This window comes from Pelodiscus sinensis, chromosome 14 (genome assembly GCF_049634645.1).
Source record: "Pelodiscus sinensis isolate JC-2024 chromosome 14, ASM4963464v1, whole genome shotgun sequence".
In the NCBI taxonomy this organism is placed as follows: domain Eukaryota; kingdom Metazoa; phylum Chordata; order Testudines; family Trionychidae; genus Pelodiscus; species Pelodiscus sinensis.
Genome location: NC_134724.1, coordinates 20,760,728 through 20,780,185, shown reverse-complemented (window position 1 = coordinate 20,780,185; position 19,458 = coordinate 20,760,728). Strand labels below are relative to the sequence as shown.

At 46.7% G+C, this 19,458-nt stretch overlaps 1 protein-coding gene across 3 annotated transcripts in view; it reads right to left on the bottom strand.

Moving 5' to 3' along the window:
• USP8 (ubiquitin specific peptidase 8) overlaps nt 1-10,248 on the bottom strand; it is a 36,789-nt gene extending 26,541 nt beyond the window's left edge. For 2 of the 3 annotated variants that reach the window (XM_075897150.1, XM_075897152.1), the window contains exon 1: nt 9,972-10,246. The gene's annotated coding sequence lies outside the window, so the exon portion shown is untranslated. Of the gene's footprint in view, nt 1-9,971 lie in introns of all 3 variants that reach the window. The other variant, XM_075897151.1, reaches the window with a different exon arrangement.
• Nucleotides 10,249-19,458: the final 9,210 nt, after the last annotated feature.

Genomic DNA, 19,458 nt, shown 5'->3' with positions numbered 1-19,458 from the left:
CCAACTAGAAATTCTAGAGTTCTGTCAGATCTAAAATTACTCTAATGATTTTTTTACATGAGAAGATAAGGTGAGTAGCACTCTTGCTACTTACTCATTTGTACAGTTTCTCAGTAGGGAGGCAAATGTCTTCCCACATTTTACTATTCTTCTGCTATGCTGCATACAGAAAGTGCTAACTATAATTTTCCTAGCAGAAATGCCTTTCCACTCTCCTTATATTTTTTCAAGATTTTTCTAAGAGTAAATTTGCCAAACCTTTACTTGCTTTAATTCTATCTATATGGTGCCTAGCACATAGGGCAATTCTTTAAGGCTGCTGTTCTGGATGCTATTACACTACACATAAAATTAATAAGGACAGATGAGTACTATAATTTTCTTTTTGGCAAGAAATCAACTGACTATTACAGTTTTTGGTATGAGACAACCATGATAAAAATCATTTGGCTTTATTGTGGGTTTCATAAGTTCATCTAAGATTTCTACTGTAATTTCTAACCTTTCAATTAGGGATGTCAAATTTAGATTAGTTAATTAATCAAATAGTTGATGGGATTTCTATCAACTATTCGATTAGTCTATAAGGGTGCCTCCAACTGGGCTCCTGCTACAGTTCAAGAGCAGAAGTCTCACAGGGAGCATGGGGCCAGTGGAGAACTGCCCTGCATTCCCTGCAGTGCCTGAGCTTTTGAAATATTCAAGAACCCTGGCTGGGCTCCCTGCTGGCCTCGCACTCCCTGCAGCGCCTCAGCCTTTGAAATGTATAAAAGCCCCAGTGACGCTCTTATACATTTCAAAAGCAGAATCGCAGCAGAAGCAGTGTGAGTGAAGACTGCTTCGGTCCCTGCTTCCGCCATTTCTCACTGTGCCTCTACCTTTCCTGCCCTCCGTGAAGACAGTGCTGGGGGAACCGGCTTTTAAGTCGCTCCCTCTCCCCAGCACCGGCTCCTGCTTTCCCTGCCCCTTTCTCCCTCTCTCTGATAGAGGCAGCAAGGGGAGTGAAGTGACTAATTGCATCACTAGCTGACTATCCGATAAGATTGTGCTTATTGGACAGTCGACTAGCTGTATACCTCCCTACTTTCAATAAGTGCAATACTCAACATTAAGCAGGTTGAGTACCACCTTCATAGTTTTCTGGAAAATGGTTCCAAATTATTGGTTGTAGATTACTGGTAATCAAAAAAAAAAAAATACACTCTGATGGTTTCCAGAGAGCTGGCCAGTCAGTGTTGATCATGCGTTCTCCTCCCTCTCCCCCTCCCCCTACTTTTTAAGTTGCCAAAGCATATTAAAAGAAACTAAAATACTGCAGTTTTCTAAAATTGCTCCACTTATCCAAGATATGGAGGGAGATACTCCAGGAAACTGATCGGAAAAGGTGATCCACTATGAAAATGTGAATATTCCTGAGCTAGACTATTTTAAAGTGTGGCCTTAATTTCTCCATGGAGTTGTCTTCCTTAAGAATCTGAATTCTAAATGAACATGTATCTACAGTGCTAGTCTGAATGAAGTGAATCAAAGTGATTGGAAATGGAGACACTGTTAGGCAGTAGATCACTGCCTCTCTTCACCTTATCCCAGTGGAGGACAAGACAGCCTTCGTGGGCTGAATCCAGCCCGCCAAGCTGGTAGATCTGGCCTGTGGCCACCCTACAACTCCCCAGACCCCAGGCCAATCAAGATCTGGGGATGGGTGAGTGTGCAAAGTCTCCTGTCCTCACAAGGGACGCCCTGGTATCAGAGGGAACTGGCAAGGTGAACAAAGGGGGCAAGGGACTTTGCGTACTTACCCCTGCCCCGCAGGCCCTGACTGGCCTGCAGGCAGGGGGAACGCATGAAGTCTCCTCACGCTGTGGCGCCTAGAGGGAACTGCAAGCTGTTTTAAAACAATACTTTACGTTCTCCCTCAGCCCCAGGCCAATCAGAGTTTGTGGGTGGGGGAGCACATAAAGTCTCCTGGCCCTACCCAATCCTCCTCAAGTCCCTGCTCCTTCTGAGGTGGCCCAGGGCTACTTCAGAAATGTATAAAGTGGTCCCCTTTAAAAATTATTGCCCAACTCTGCCTTATCTCCAAAAAAAATGGACAGAGAAGAGGTGACATTGAAAAACAATTTGATAATTTGTTGCTAACTTTGTTTTATTGGGCTGAGTTGCACTATAGTTTTTTTTTTTTCAAATCTGAACAAAATCAGTTCCACAGCTTTTTTCTATTACTCCTGGAGATCAATTCCAAATTGAAGGAGTAAGGGACATTTCCAAATATAGCAATAGCCTCCTTGGGTAGAGATTACGGTAAGATTGTAAATAAGATCTATTGAAAAAAAAAACCCACACTTATAACAGCAATTATTTATAAGACTCCGAAAAACAAATGTTTGTGCTCTTTCCACAGGTTTGCTAAAGAAATAACATTACTAGATTGGTATTAGCATTAATTAATGTGAACTCATGCATATTTGGGCAAAATACAGTGTTATGAAAACTGAAGCTGTTGCATTTAGTTATTGCAGTAGACACAAGGTGGGGATCTGGCCTCTGGGTTACCTGGACCAGCTCCCTAGACTCAGGGTTCCCTCCCCAGCATTGGGGAGTCTATACTGCCCCCCGCTACCCTCCCTTGCATGGGGCTTGAGCACTCAAAACTACTAGCCTGCCTCTCCCCCAGGCACTGCTGTGCAAGTTAGGGATGTAAGTGAGTAGTCGAATAACCAATAAGCCTAGGCTTATCAGGTAGTTGAGTTGACTACTCAACTACTCGCTTCCCCCCCCTTTGCTGCATCCGTATCAGAGGTAGCAAAGTAGGAGTAGGGTTGCCAGATGGTTTCAACAAAAATACCGGACACACTTGACATTACATCACAATCTACATTACATCTTATTTAGAAAATACCCCTTGAGGAATATTTCAGTACAGTTTAGTTTTTTGAAGTTTATTCCTCTGCTGCTTTGACTAGCAGGGTGAGGAATAACCTTCCTAGATAGGATGTTACTATCACTTCAGAGAGGAAAAAGTGATTTATAATCAGTTACAAGAGCACTGATCTTGTCTCATAACCACTTCTGAACCATTGTACAGTAATTACTTCATTACTAGAAGAACTAGAGGACACCAAATGAAGGTAATGGGTAGCAGGTTTAAAACTAATAAAAGAAAGTTCTTCTTCACATAGCGCATAGTCAACCTGTGGAACTCCTTGCTAGAGGAGACTTTGAGGGGTAGGACTATAACAGAGTTTAAAGAGAATCTAGATAATTTCATGGAGGTCCATAAAAGGCTATTTGCCAAGGGATAGAAATGGTGTTCCTGGCCTCTGTTTGTTGGAGGCTGGAGAAGGATGGCAGGAGACAAATCACTTGCTCAGTGTCTTCGGTTCACCTCCTCTGGGGCACCTGGTACTGGCCACTGTCAGCAGACAGGCTACTGGGCTAGATAGACCTTTGGTTTGACCCAGTACAGCCGTTCTTATGTTCTTATGTCACTATACCAAGAAAATAGTGGAATGAGGAACAGCCAAAAAAAACAGGTAAAAACTATACAGGTAAAATATACAGACTTTTGAGCAGGTATTAACAATAGATCAAAAAAGTTCCCCATAGATGGGGGAATGGAGGAGAGAGAATAAGTTCATTCATTTTATATTATAACAAAAATTAGGCATTTCAAAAAATCTCAGCTGTTCCCATTCCTGCAAAAGTCCATTTTTAGATTACGGTACATTCCAGAGTAGTAATCCGCACCAATACTATGTCAGAATAAAACAGGAAGATGGTGAGATTTGAATTTGAAGAGTTCTAGCTAAAATATCTATCTTAAACTAAAAGTCTGAAATGCTTCACTGATCTTAATAAAGATGCTTATATCAAACTGAGCCTGATAAAATAAAAGTTGAATAACAAATTCTTAATAAAACAAACTAAATTTCTAGCATGCTTAGTCTTGCAAAATTAGTTCAAGATTTTTAAATATTAACATGCTTGTTTAATTCCATTGAGGTTATGACCACTTGAAGATAAAGTCCTATTTTTTTTCCAATTGCATATTACTGTGACTAATCAATGGTGGTTAATACCCAGTACTTCAAACACATTAAAATGCCAAGTTTTAGTGCAGGGGTGGGCAATAATTTTTTACCAGGAGGAAAGGGGGGGCACTCCAAGATTTTGGAAAGTTGTTGAGGGCTGCACTCTTCCATGATATTAATGGAGATGCGGGGTCTAGGATGGAGGTTGGGTGCAGAAGGAAGCTTGGAGTAAGGGACTGGGGTGCAGGAGTGAGACAAATCTGGGAGGGAGTTGGGATGAAGCAGGTGGTTGTGACCTCCGGCAGGGGACTGGAGCGCAGGGGTTTGGGACGTGACCTAGGGAAGGAGGGGATTGTGATCTTAGGCAGGAGATTGGAGTGCCAGATCTGGGAGGGGGTATAGGTATAAGAGAGAGACAAAGGGTTTGGGTATATTGAGTGAGGGGGAAGAGAGTTGGGACAGGAAAGGGCTGGGGTGCCAGCCTGCTTGCCAGGCCATGTGCTTCGTGAATAACAGCCCAGGAGACGGGGCGTGATTCTTCTTAGCTGCTTGTTACTCCAACAAGCAGCTCCCATTTGCTGGCTTCTGCTAGAAACCAGTCAATGGGAATGTGCTGGGGGTGGGGCAGCTCCTAAAACTCCCCCCCTACCCTCCCGTTTTAAAACGGAAACGGAGCCCTGCAGCCACGTTTCTGCCAGGCATGAGGGGATGCGGGGGAGCCTGCCTGGGGCTTCCTGCTGCCTCTGCAGGCCAGATCCGGTGGCTTGGAGGGCTGGATGTGGCCCGCAGGCCATATTTTGCCCAGGCCTGCTATAGTGTGTTTAAAAATCCTTTAATGCAGTTAGATTAATCTGCAAACTCATATGAATCTTTTGTTATTTCTGAATTGTGAATCTGAAATAGAATCATGTATCTTAAGTTATTAAAATTCAATTGTAAAGTAATGCATGACATACTATTAGCTGTTCTAATAATTACATATTTATGTAATTAGCCCATGCAAAAGGTCCCAGACTGACAGGTGCGAAGACACAAATCTTTGATAGATTCACAGATTAGAGCTGCTACCTTTCCAGTATCTATGTATGTCCCTACACTTCCCTGCCATTGCGCTTGAAACTATATTGGAGGGAATGCTGTTTTGCTTCTATTTATTAATCTTTTGTTTATTTGTCTGGTAGGAAATTGATTGAAATTTCAAACTAATTTCAGACAAGCCTTCATGTAGGTGACAACCTTTTTCAAAAGGCAAAAGTGGAACACATGCAGGGGCTCTCCCCACTCCCCCACCTCTTCTTCTCCAGGGTTCCATCCTCCAGTCAGGATGGATGCTGAAGCCAGGCTGTGGTAAGAGCCACCCAAGGAGCCTGAGCCACTCTGAGAAGCCCTGGACCAGGGGCTGTGGTGCCAGAGAGTACCACCAGCCTTTATCTCTGACCCCCAGTGTGCCACCCAGGGTAAATGAAAGGTCCAGCGCTCCCCACAGTGGCCCAGATTCTCTAGGCTAGGGGTTTTCAAAGTTGGGTTGCAGGTCTGTCCAGGTAAGCTGCTGGTGGGCCAAGCCACATTTTATTTATCTAAACGTCCACAGGCACAGAACCTTGCAGCTCCCACTGACTGCGGTTCACTGTTGCTAGCCAAGGTGAGCTGTGGGAAGCAGCAGCCCAGACCAAGCCATCCCCAATCTCCTGCCCTCATTCCTGCACAGCACCTTGCCCACTGCTCCCTGCACTCCATCCCATACTTCAATTTCCTTACAAGTACCATCCTATGACAACCCTCTCCCCAACCACCTGTCTGGAGGGGGGGGGGGGGGAGAGGGTATTTGCCCTAGGGCAGTGCCTGTAAAAATTTAAGTTACTTTCAGCCCTATTACCACTCAAAAGTTTTGCTGACATAGTTATGCTTGTTAAAGGTGTGACATTTCTCAAAACAGTCACCACGAAACCATAAGGTATAGTAATATAAGCACTCTAATGCTAATAATCTGCATCTATACTAAATGGATTTTGATGATTTAACTAAGTTGATAAAGTTAAGCCAGCAAAAACACTCAGAATGTAGATAAGGTCTAAATCAATGAAGTATACCTGAGTCTCCATAAAACAATAGCTCTCAGGCCTGTAAACGATAAATTGAAACTCCTAAATCCAGGACTCTCTGGTCCGGCAACATCCGTGTCCAGCAGGATGACGGATGTTGCTGAACCAGAGAGCCCTGGCGCTTGGGAGTGTGAACCAGCTGAGAGCTCCATCTTTGGGGAGCCCTGGCCTGGCTGAGCAACAGTGGGAATGGGGAGCCAGCACATGGCAGAAGAAGGCAGTTGGCAAGCCCTATCCCTACAGAGCCCTGGTGGGGCACGGTAGAAATGGGGCTTTGGCAGCTAAGGGGCTTCGGGCTGGAGCCCAGTGGCAGTGCACCAGAGTAGAGCCAGCAGCAGGGAGAGGGAGCATTGTGGGAAGCTGGTGACAAGGGACCTCTTTGATCTAGTAAACTTCCTCTTTTGGAATGGGTCAGGTACCGAGGGTGCTGGACCAGGGAGGTCCAACCTGTACTCATTTTACATGTTTAACACTTAAAGGGAAAAAAAAGTATCCATATTTACTATTTAATTGCTGGTCATCTTAAGATATCCAATTGAGTGTCTGTTTATCCTAACCTCCCTCCAATGTCATCTCAAGTGGAAAGAACCTACCTAGGCCCCAATCCTGTGACGATTTACACATGTCCCTAAGTTTACTATCATGAATAGTTTGAAAGATTTCAAAGGGATTATTCCCAGTAGTAAGATTAAACACCTTTTGAGATTGAGCCTTTACATGATAGAACTTCCCTCTTTCAACTCTGACAATTCAGTTTGATACTGTTGTTACTGCAGCATATTGAAAATTTAGGGACAAAGTAAAACTAAATTTAAAAATTATCTATATATACACTTTAGAGTTTGTGTGTCTGACTGTCCATTCATTTGTTTAAAAACTCCTCCTAAAGTGTAGGAGTTAGGACCACCAAATTTGACATGCAGCTTTCTTTTATCCAAACCTAAGGACAGGGTTTGGTTGTACCAGGAAAACAGGATATGCCTGGAATCAAATTGTTTTCCTTAATACAGAAAGGATGGGAAGAGCAAGAGATAGTTACGGTCCACAATGATCACAGGGGGCAGTGAGAGTAGGGGACACTTATACTGTAGAGTGATCACAGGGAAGCAGCCAGAGCAGGAAGAGTGGCCTGTTAGGGCCAAGGCTCTCTATATTGCTACCAGCCAGCGCCAGCAGCACAGCCGCCCCTGCACCCCGAGGAGTGGGCATCTGGGTCCAGGCAGTGTGGCCCCAGCCCCTCCAGAAGAAGCCACTAGCAGCATGGCCCTGAGTGCCACAGGAAGCCACTGTCACTGGAGCAATGCACCCTCCCAGCTCCAGACAGTCCTGGTGAGACCCCTCACACCTTCCAGCTCTCTGCCCTGAGCCCTTCTCACCCCGGAACCCTCACTCTCCCCCCCCCTTGCCCAACACCCTTCTCTGAGAACTTCCTGACCCTGACCCTTTCTTCTGCACCCCCCATGCACCAACCCCCTGCATGGAGTCCCCCACATCCCCAAACCCCTATCCTGACTTCTGCACCCCTCTCCCGCCAGCCCTGAGCAATGCCAGGTAAATCTCTAATAATATCCACAGGAGCTGTACTAATATTTTTGTCATATTTAATTCAAATAATATTCCAATTTTTATGTTTTTCTGAGTGACTTCAAGTTTCCATATTGGTGGACATGAATATAGCAAAAATTAGGAGGCTAATTAGGGGACTAACAAGGAAATGTCAATATTTATCAACAAATATTTGCATAGAAAATTTTTCACTTCATTTTGGAAATAGTATTTCATCTATTATTATCAGGAAACTAAATTTTGGTTTAACCAAATGACTTAAAGTCCACTAAAACTAAACGTCTGCATCCCCTGGGCTCGCTGCCCCCAGTTATGACTGCAAGTATAGCCTTCCTCAGGTCAGCCCCATCACTTTCTATGTTATGAAAAACAATCAAATTCCTGGCACAACCAAACCCTGACCTTGATTTAAGTTGGGATAAGAGGAAGCTGCATACCAAATTTGGTGTTCTTAGCTCTTACATTTTAGGAGAAGTTCTTGAACAAACGGACTTGCTGACAGACGCAGAAATCTGTAAAACTTATCTTTAGACTTGTTAATTTGGAGATGGAGTATTACACTTGATGCCAAATCCACATCTGAAGATTGTTAATCTTCTAGATCCTGATCTAGAGAGGTATACAGTGGGAGTTGCAGGTACTTAGTACACTGCCAAAACCTCAGGAAAATTTGGGTATTACTAATAGAAATATTTGAAACACAACTGGACTTTGCGCAGTCAGAGTTAAAATATACTAGATAATCTATGCATAATTAACATGATTGTGTTTACTGAGGATATGAGTAACCAATTACTATAATTACCACTGGAAATAATGACAATTGCTACTTGCAACATGACTGCCTTTGTATTATATTTTTGAACTAGTCAGACGTGCCAAGTATTGCATGTCATGTTCAGGTATGTAGTTAAGTATTGATCTTTTTATACACATTTAATGTCCAAGGAAGCAATAAATGTGAGACAGGCTTCTGACAGTTTTAAAAGTTAAGTTTACTACCTACATTCTGCATACAGATATTTGGTCTTGTTTTCTTGGGATTAGATTTATTTACTCCTAAAATTTTTAGAATTAGTGTAATTTTAGAGATGGTCTTTATGGCACAGTTACACAATCTGACACACACAGATCAATTCCAGTTGGTACGCCACATGAGTATATGGTCCTTCATTGCAGAGACCTACTGATCTCCATACATATTTCAGATCCCAGGATCAGAGCTTATATCTATCAATGGTTCAAAAGCACTCTATTTAGCACTTTTGAGTAAGCTCTTTGCTTAATTGCTAGATGAATACATGTTGTCAGATAGGTTAGAACAGAAAATTAGATGTGTATACAATAGTTTACAAAATCAAACTATTAAAAAAGAGAAAGAAAACATTCGGTGAAAAGGTACCGTACAAATATGGGAACCAGAAAAGTGAAACTGGCTAACTTTGATATTTTTCCAAATTGAGTGAAGTACAAAAAAAACACACACAGGAAGTGGTAGAGAGTTAAATACTTTTAAAGTTATTTTGTTTTTTTAATTTCTGAAATGTTAATACAAAGCCCCTTAAAAGTGAAAAATTAAACTTGACAATATCCTCTTGACATAGTTGTGGGCACCCCCAGACTTATTATCAGAATAGACATCGCGCCATGACAGTTCCCAAAACTATAAATCTGAATACTTTAGCCAGTATGAAAGTTTCACATGCAATATGAATGTAGCAAAATATAAGTCAATCATAACTGGTGTTTCCACACCACACTTCACCTGAAACTCACACCAAGCTTTACAGATAATAAGCCTCCTGATCAAGTGGCCAGAGCTATTTCCATTTTACCTGCTGATAAACTGAGGCTGAAGAGAAAAAGTGGCACGGTCACAGGAACAGGTTACTGGCAGTCAGGGACAGGAACCCCCCCATCCCTGGATACCAGTCTCTGCTCTAACCAAAACGCCACAACCTCCTCCTGTCCTGCAGGTCCTCGGGACACAACACGACAGCCCTTCTCTCCTCCTATCCCCCATCCTCCCACACGGAGTCCCTCTCCCTCAACAGTCCGCATGATTCCCCCTGGGCAGCCCCCGACGGCGTGAGGAGTCCAGGAACGCGGTGCCCCCGCCAGGACCTATCTGCCCCCGGGCTGCTGCGAAGGGAGCCCTGCCAGCCCCGACAGCCCAGCCGCACGGCTCTAAGGCCAGAGGAAGAGGCCGTTCCCCATCCGGGCCTCCCGCTCCCTTTTTGCTCTCAAGCTCGGCAGCCGGGCACGTACTCACCGCGGCGGAGACTCGCTGCCTCAGGCTGCCGGCCCGGGGCAGGCCCATGTCCGAGCAGTACCGCGGAGGAGACTCTACGCGGCCATAGCTGCTGAGGCGGAACTCGAGTGGGCTCCTCCCCCCCCGACCCTGTGAGGGCGGAGGCTCTCCCGCCGCCGAGCCGGGGCACGTCCGCCCCTAGGCGGGGAGACGCTCTCGAGCTAGGCGGGGGGCCGGTGACCCAGGTACAGGCGTCGGGGCGCTGGAATGCGAACCTGATCCGTGCGCTGATGGGGAGAGTAGGAGGCCTGGGCGGTGGGAGGGGACGCGTGTGACAGTGAGTCAGGCTCGGGGACTTTAGAATAGGCTGTGGGAGGGACCTGGGCACTCGGGCTCACGATTCCAGGCCGGGGGGAGGGGGGGGTGATATCTACACTGCACTCTAAACTGGTGCCGATTAAGGCTTGAGCACAAAGCCCCCTTCCAGGCCCGTCCTTAGGATGTATGGGTCCCTACATACACAGCTGTTAAACTGGTGCTCCTGTGCCTGATGGGGGCGGAGAATGATGCTTTTTTAGAGATGTGTTTTTATAATCTGCAGCAACACACTAATGAAATATTTTACAATACTTAAACTATTTAAATATTTTAAAATATTTAAACTTTTAAACGAAGGTCCTGTAGACTAGCATGGTAAATTAAAAAACAACTACTAGTGCTGTAGAGACTATGGGTACGTCTAGACTACATGCCTCGGTCGCCAGAGGCATGTAGATTAAGCTACCAGACATAGGAAAATGAAGCGGCGATTTAAATAATCGCTGCTTCATTTAAATTTACATGGCTGCCACCCTGAGCCGACAAACAGCTGATCAGCTGTTTGTCGGCTCAGCGCGATAGTCTGGATGCGTGGGGGTCGACATCAAAGGTATTTGTCAACCACCCAGGTATGCCTCCTGGGATACCTGCTGGGATGAGGTTTACCTGGGTGGTCGACAAATGGGAGATGGGAGATGGGAGCTGGCTGCTGACCTGTGCTGCTGCTGCTGATACAGAGGCAGCAGTGTGGGGCAGCAGCTGGCTTCCCTGGAGAAGGGCCAGCTGGCAGGAGCTGGTACACACTGGGAGCCAGCTTAAAATATGATTTCCATGCGCCCGCCAGGTGCTCGGGGCTGGCCTGGCACCGGGCGCATGGCGGGGGGAGCGCCGGCCCCGGGCGCGTAGCGCTGGGCGGGGGGAGCGCCGGCCCCGGGCGTGCGGCGCTGGGCGGGGGGAGCGCCGGCCCCGGGCGCGCGGCACTGGCCGGGGGAGCGCCTGCCCCAGGCATGCAGCTATGGGGGGGGCCGCCCCTGGGGCGCAAGTGTCCCCGCCCCCTGGCGCCCGGCGGGCGAACGGCCACGCCCCCTGGCACCCGACAACCTTGAAAGGTTGGGGACCACTGGGTTAAACTATGGCTCCCGGCACTGTTCCTAGAGACCTGCCTGCCACCCAGCACTGTAGGCTCTGAGAGCCCACAGCGCAAGGAGACAGCTTGCTCCCTAGGAGTGGGGACAAGAGCTGGGAGCAGGCCCAGGCGAGAAGCTGCAGATGGGAGCTGGCTGCTGACCTGTGCTGCTGCTGCTGATACAGAGGCAGCAGTGTGGGGCAGCAGCTGGCTTCCCTGGAGAAGGGCCAGCTGGCAGGAGCTGGTACACACTGGGAGCCAGCTTAAAATATGACTTCCAGTGCACACTGGCTCCTGGGAAGCCAGCTGCTGCCCCACACTGTGAACTCTGCAGTATACATTTTATACTGCATAAGCCGCAGCGTGTGACCGTATAATAGCTACGATTTTCACTGGTTACACGGTTACCTAATTAACAGCATTGTGACATTCCTACACTGTGCCAGTTCTGCACCATTCAGGAGGTTCCCCTTCAAACAGGAAATCCCTAGGTAGCTATCTCACTGTCCTTTTCATATTTGTTCATTTTTTTTAAATTGTATCCTTTGGTATATATGGTTGTGACTACTTTCTTCCACTATTTGATCTGAGGAAGTGGGTCTGGCCCACGAAAGCTCATCATCTAATAAACCATCTTGTTAGTCTTTAAAGTGCTACATTGTCCTGCATTTTGCTTCAACTACCCCAGACTAACACGGCTACATTTCTATCACTATCTCACTGGGTTTTCCAGCTGCATATGTTCCCAGAACAAAACAGCTAAAAGACATGCTCTAAAAGTCTAAAATGTACTATATTTTCTGGAACATCCAGTATTTCAGATGAATCAAATTGGGCCTGTTCTTGTAGTGACAAATTAAGCAACTGAGGCTGTGGAAGAAAGGAGAGAACTCCCTTCCCCCATATATCACAACACCCTTTTTACCACATGGGAAGATGCATCTTGGAGCCAGGACACTATGAATTCAAATCTTACCTCCACTGGTTGCTGCTTATACAGGCAGTCCCCGACTTACGTCGGATCCGCACTTACGAACGGGGCTTTCTCGCCCCGGAGCTCGCAGGCAGCGGTCCCGCCACCTCGACCTCCGGGGCGAGAAAAGCTGCTCCCGGTGCCCCTGGTCTGCTGGGGACCGTCTCCAGCAGACCAGAGACACCGGGAGCAAAGCCGCAGCCGCGGCGCGGTCCCGCGCCTCTGAGGCTTTGCCAGAGCAAAGCCTCAGAAGCGCGGGAACCCGCCGCGGCTGCGGCTTTGCTCCCAGTGTCCCTGGTCTGCTGGAGACGGTTCCCAGCAGACAAGGGGCACCGGGAGCAAAGCCGCAGCCACGGCGGGGTCCCGCGCCTCTGAGGCTTTGCCAGAGCAAAGCCTCAGAGGCGCGGCACCCCGCTGCCGCTGCAGCTTTGCTCCCGGTGTCCCTGGTCTGCTGGGGGGGGGGGCGCAGCTAGTGTGCCCCCCCCGAGCAGACCAGGCTTTTGTTGTGGACCCTGGGGCAGAGCAGCTGGGGTGCTGCCGGGTTGGTCCCGCAGCGCCGCTCTGGGCACTACTGGACCAACCCGGCAGCACCCCAGCTGCTCTGCCCCAGGCGTCCTGATTCAGCCGCTGCTGGTCAGTTTCAGCAGCGGCTGAATCAGGACGCCTGGTGCAGAGCAGCTGGGGTGCTGCTGGGTTGGTCCAGTAGCGCCGAGGAGCGGCGCTACTGGAGCAACCCAGCAGCACCCCAGCTGCTCTGCCCCAGGCGTCCCCAAGTCAGCCGCTGCTGAAACTGACAAGCGCTGACTACAGGAAGCCCGAGGCAGAGTTGCTCTGCCCCGGGTTTCCTGGAATCAGCCGCTGATCAGTTTCAGCAGCGGCTGACTTGGGGACGCTTGGGGTTCTTAAGTTGAATCTGTATGTAAGTCTGAATCTGGATGCCAGTTCCGACTTACATACAGATTCAACTTAAGAACAAACCTACAGTCCCTATCTTGTACGTAACCCGGGGACTGCCTGTATTTCTGTGCACTTTGTAGACCTTATTACTTTGCAAGGCCTGAGGCCTACCAAAGAGGGAAGTTAAGTGTGTGTAGATATATTTGCTTAATTGTGTAGCTATTAAAACATTAGAATAATTTTCCACTTTTTACAAGTGTGGGGAGCTCACCCTTGCCACAGTGCCAGGTGGAGCTGTAGGGGAGTGGCTGTAATTTACAGCAGTGGCAGAAAGTTCCTTGGGGAGCTTATATCAGTGGAGGACAGGCATAAGAGAATGCCACTATGCCAAGTTCCCATCTCCTCCCATGTATGAGTGGGCTTGCTGTCAGATGAGGTAGCAGAAGCTAGAGGAGCCTCTGCTAGCTTTCTGCTTGTAGAGAGTTCCCCTGCACAGAAGCAATTCTTCACTGGTCAGCTAGAGACAATTCAGCCCATAGTCAATATATATATTGATTGCTGGCTTAGTATATAACTGTCTACTTTTAACACTGCATTTTCAATCATGCTCAGAAAATTCAAACCTTTTGTATACAAGAAGTCAATAAGGGTGTGTGTGTGGTATTTATGACATATAGTATTCATATATATTCAGTGGATTCACTGGACATTTTAAGTGAAGCACTATGACTTTTCCTATGTTGTGCAATCGAGGATGTCAGTATCCTAGAAAAATGGACTGATGAGCTATAACATGATTTAAAATCATCTACTGATGATAATATTGTGCTATTATATAATAACTTTTTTGAGAGCAGCTACAAATACTTTAGCAAAAGTGGATAAATATTCTTATCCCAAGTATGGAGATGTCACAAAAGAAGTCTATTGAAGAGACAGGAATAGATCGCAAATCTCCTGACATCTAAGACAGAGCCTTTTGAGTAGAAATGAATGATACATTATTATATGCTAATTATTGTCCAAAGTGGAATAGTGAAAAAAACCCACATCTTGTCTAGCAGTGGTAGATTAGCCACTGGGCCAAAGGGACTTGTGCCCAAGGGCTCAGTCAATTGCAGGAACCGAGGAAAAATGGGCACTGTCTGATTAGCTCTGCAGGAGTATCGGACGGGCAGAGTCCCCATACACAAGCCTGTTCTCTGGCAAGAGCACCAGGTAGATGGAGCGGGGGGGAAGCTCCTGCACTGTATCCCTGCCAGCTTGCAGTAGTGCTTGGGATTCTTCTGTCCTAAGTGCAGGACTCTGCACTTGTCCTTGTTGAACCTCATCAGACTTCTTTTGGCCTAATCCTCCAATTTGTTTAGGTCACACTGGACCCTATCCCTACCCTCCAACATATCTATCTCTTCCTCCAGCTTAGTGTCATCTGCAAACTTATTGAGGGTACAGTCTGTCTGGTCATCCAGATAATTAATGAAGATGTTGAATAAAACTGGACCCTGGACCAACCCCATGGGACACTCCACTTGATACCGGCTATCAACTAGACATTGAGCCATTGACACTAGCCAGCTTTCTATCCACTTTATAGTCCATTCATCCAAGCCACACTTCTTTAACTAGCTAGCAAGAATACTGTGGGAGACAGTATCCAAACCTTTGCTAAAGCCAAGGTATATCACATCCACCACTTCATATCCACAGAGTCAGTTATCTCATCATAGAAAACAATTGGGTTGGTCAGGCATGACTAACAGGGATGTTAGCAGGCCTCTTCACCTTGAATGGTCCTCTATAATATAAGTTAATTAGGTATGCTAAACAATCTGTTTGATCTTGTATTTAGCTGTGACATTCTGAATACCTTTTCTAGACCCAAAGAAGAGCTCTGAGTAACTCAGAAGCTTTCACCAACAGAAATTGTTACCTAATAAAAGACATTAACGCATCCAACTTGCCCTCTGAATTTTTCTGTTATTCATATTTTTGCCACGATGGAATTTAAAGTGTAACTTGGTTTTTTTTTTAGTTCTAGCTGTTTTATTCTTTGCTCACACCAGTGTCAGAAATAGTAAATTAAACTTCAGATGGCCATATGACACTGCATTTTATAAAAGAGTTCTCTTTGTAATTTAAAATATTTCATTATTTTAATCACATGCTAGAATTACTATTATTTATTACATTCTTCTCATACCACTGTTTGCTCAGAGGGTGGAAATTAGTCTCTCCCACCTATTCTATGGTGTTCAAATTGACTATTCTGTGGTTTTTTTTGCTCAGGACTTTTTTTAAGGGTTTTCCTGGGAGTTCTCATTTCCTCGTACCAGTTGGCTTCAAGTTGACATACACATATAGTGAAGTTATTTTCTTCCATGCATCAAGAAGAGCTGTTTGTTATATAGATATCTACATGTTCTTAAAAATTTTCGTATTTTGGGTATTGGAACAGCTGTACTTCCAAAATAACATTAATTTTGAAATATTATATGCTATAGTGAAACAGCTGGTGCATTTCTGTGAATTCTGGCTCCATAATTTCTCCTGTACAGGAAAGGCAAGTAACAATCTGAGATCAGAGGGGACCAGGAGTGAACCAAAGGCTACACACGAGGCAAAATAGTGGGCTTGCGGTAACAGCTTGAGAGCTGGGGCTAAATGATAACAGCCAGGCAGAGAAGCAAGCAAAACAGATACCTACGAGTGGCATGCAATAGGAGGATCATATGGGTAGACCTGGAAAAGGCCATGAGTGATAAACAAAAGAATTAAGCTCTGTCTGAGAGAGAAGGGAAGGCTGGGGGAAGAATTCCTAGCACTAGGCCTGACAAGCCCAAACTACATACCTCTGTAATGCACTGCATTTAGGGGATTGTTTGGAAACTGTTGTTTTAATCTTTTTGTTGTAACTGTTAAAGCAAATGTGCATTACTCAAAAGGTGTACAGGCAGTCCCCAGGTTACGTACATGATAGGGACCATAGGTTTGTTCTTAAGTTGAATTTGTATGTAAGTCGGAACTGGTGTCCAGATTCAGCCGCTGTTGAAACTGACCAGCAGCGGCTGAATCAGACACGCCTGGGGCAGAGCAGCTGGAGTGCTGCTGGGTTGGTCTTGTAGCGTCCAACCCTTGGCAAGGCTGGACCAACCCGGCAGTACCCCAGCTGCTCTCGGGGACGCCAGGGGCAGAGCAGCTGGGGTGCTGCTGGGTTGGTCCCGCAGCGCCGCTCCTCGGCGCTACTGGACCAACCCGGCAGCACCCCAGCTGCTCTGCCCCAGGTGTTCCCAAGTCAGCTGCTGCTGAAACTGACCAGCGGCTGACTACAGGAAGCCAGAGGCAGAGCTGCTCTGCCCCGGGCTTCCTGGAATCAGCCGCTGATCAGTTTCAACAGCGGCTGAATCTGGACGCCTGGGACAGAGCAGCTGGGGCGCTGCTGGGTAGGTCCCCGCAGCGCCGCACCTCGGTGCTGCGGGGACCAACCCGGCAGCACCCCAGCTGCTCTACCCCAGATGTCCCCAAGTCAGCCGCTGCTGAAACTGATCAGTGGGTGATTTCAGGAAGCCCGGGGCAGAGCAGCTGTGCCTCGGGCTTCCTGTAGTCAGCTGCTGGTCAGTTTCAGCAGCGGCTGACTTGGGGACGCTTGGGGCAGAGCAGCTGGGGTGCTGCTGGGTTGGTCCAGTAGCGCCGCACCTCAGCGCTGTGGGACCAACCCGGCAGTCCCCAAGCTGCTCTTCCCCAGGCGTTGGCGAGAAAAGCCGGGTCTGCTGGGGGGGGGTGCACTAGCTGCGCCCCCCCCCAGCAGACCAGGAAGACGCAGAGCAGCTTTTCTTGCTGCGGAGGACGTGGGCGGCGGGACCGTGGCTCGTTTCGGTGGTCCCGCCGCCCGCGTCCTCCGCGGCAAGAAAAGCCTGGTCCCGCCGCTCGCGTCCTCCACGGCGAGAAAAGCCACTCTGCGTCTCCCTGGTCTGCTGGGGGGGAGGCACTAACTCCGCGTCTCCCTGGTCTGCTGGGGGGAAGCGCGCCCCCCCCCAGTTCGTAACTAGGGGTCCGACTTAAGTTGGACTGACGTAACCCGGGGACTGCCTGTAGTTATATTTTAGAGGAACCTACTGAAAGCTGGAGCCTGGAGAGTTTAATGCTTAAGAGAGCTTATGATCCTTATCTCCAGTCTTTTGATATTCACAACATGCTACCAAAAGTCAAAGGGAACTAGCGTACCATAACATTTGCATCAAGCAGCACCCTGTACAGTCTGGTCAGTTGTATTCTTGCTGCTTCAGTCTATCATCTTCTTTTACAATCGCTTCTTGGGCCTACTTTACTGGTAATAGAGCGTTAGTAAACATTATGGGTGATGTTCACCATAAGGATGTTAAAATGTGGTTAATTGACTAGTCCAGTGTTTCTCAATCAGTGGTATGAGTACTCTTAGGGGTACTTGAGAGAAGTCTGGGGGGTATATCAACACAACTGGAACTTGGAGAAAACTGAATTTTTGTTTTAAGTTTTACAGCGCTTTATTATTTTTGTACTTTTTACACCCAAAAATGTCATTGCCCGCCCAGCTACGATTAAGTTGTTTAAACAAATGTGTTGCAATAGTAGAAAAAAAATTGTGTGTCTGAAAACTGTAGGTACTGGGGGTATTTAGAATTTTTTTTTAAAAAAAGGGGGTACTTATAATTTTTTTTGAAAAAGGGGTACTTTATAAAAAAAAAAGGTTGAGAAACACTGGACTAGTCAACTAGTTGATGGAATTTCCATTGACTAGTTGATAGGCACTGCCGCATTCCTCCTTTAAAATGTATAAGAACACTAGCAGTGGCTCTTGTACATTTCAAAGGAGGAATGCGGAACATCGCATACAGCCTGGGGCCAGCAGGAAGTCCCGCTGACTCCAGGATGCACATGGCGTGCCTGCTTTGAAATGCACAAGAGTCCCTAGCAGGGGCTCTTGTGCATTTCAAAGCCATGGAGCCCAGGGTCAGTGGGGGACTCACAGTTCCCTGCTGACCCTGGGCTCCATGCTATGCTGCATGCCGGGGTCAGCTGTCAGATCAGCTGTGCGGCAGCTTCCCCTTTGAAACTGCTGCCTCCGTGCCTTTCAAAGCCCAGTGGGCTCCCTGCAGCATTTCCCCAGAATCCGGGATCAGCTGTGCAGCGGCTGTGCCTTTGAAACGCCACCTTGCTGCCTCTGTCTCACAGAGTAGTCGACTAGTCAAAAGACTATCCGATAAGCACATGCTTATTGGATAGTTGACTAGTCTTTTACATCCCTAGTTCACCACGGTCCAAGAAATAATATAAGGCCTATACCTCACAAGTCCCACTTAAGCCTTATTTTGATAATTTAAGTAAGGTATAGACTTTGTATTCCCCACTTGAATGCAGAGGCTATGATTTCAGGTTGTCCTAATGTGGGCTGTGCCAAAGTTGTTGGGGAAGGGATTCTTTGCTCTCTCTCTGTCTTTTTCCTCACTGCAAGGCCAAGAAAAGGCAGGGTATAACCTAATCTGAAATAGAACTAATAGAACAGGATTAGAAGCAGGACTTTTTCAAACTGAGATCATTCCATTACAAAGTTTTATGGGAGCCACAAACATAATTACTTATGCTGCTGGATTAAATTAATACTGTTGTGTGATTACAACAATATAATAAAATGCAGCTATTTAACATCCAAGGATCACAAAGCACATTACAAACACAAATTAGCTTTGTAGTGAACATATTAGTATACTAACTTTATATACAACTAAATTTATTACAGATCTACACAGAAATGTTACCATGCAGAGGGACTGTGCTATAAAATAATTTGATCTTGCTTGCAAGGGCACGACCAAACCAAGTTATGGACTTGGTTGCAACCTGTCTGTATAATTAATTTTACCATGTGGAATGATCTGTTAAAACAAGATAATATCCTCACTGTGTTATAACATGCATTGGTGTTATCTGTATTGCTATTACAGATTCTGTTATAAGAATGTTACTGTACAGGAAACCTCCACCTTACGACGACCCGAGTTGCAGCCCCCTTGCACTTACGACCATTTTTGTAAGTGCAGAAGGGGCCAAAAATCCGACTTACGTCCTTGGCCCGCATTTATGATGCCGCATGGCGCCTATCATAAATGCGAGTTTGCGTTATGACACCCCTGACTTGCAACGCTTCCCCAGGAACCAAT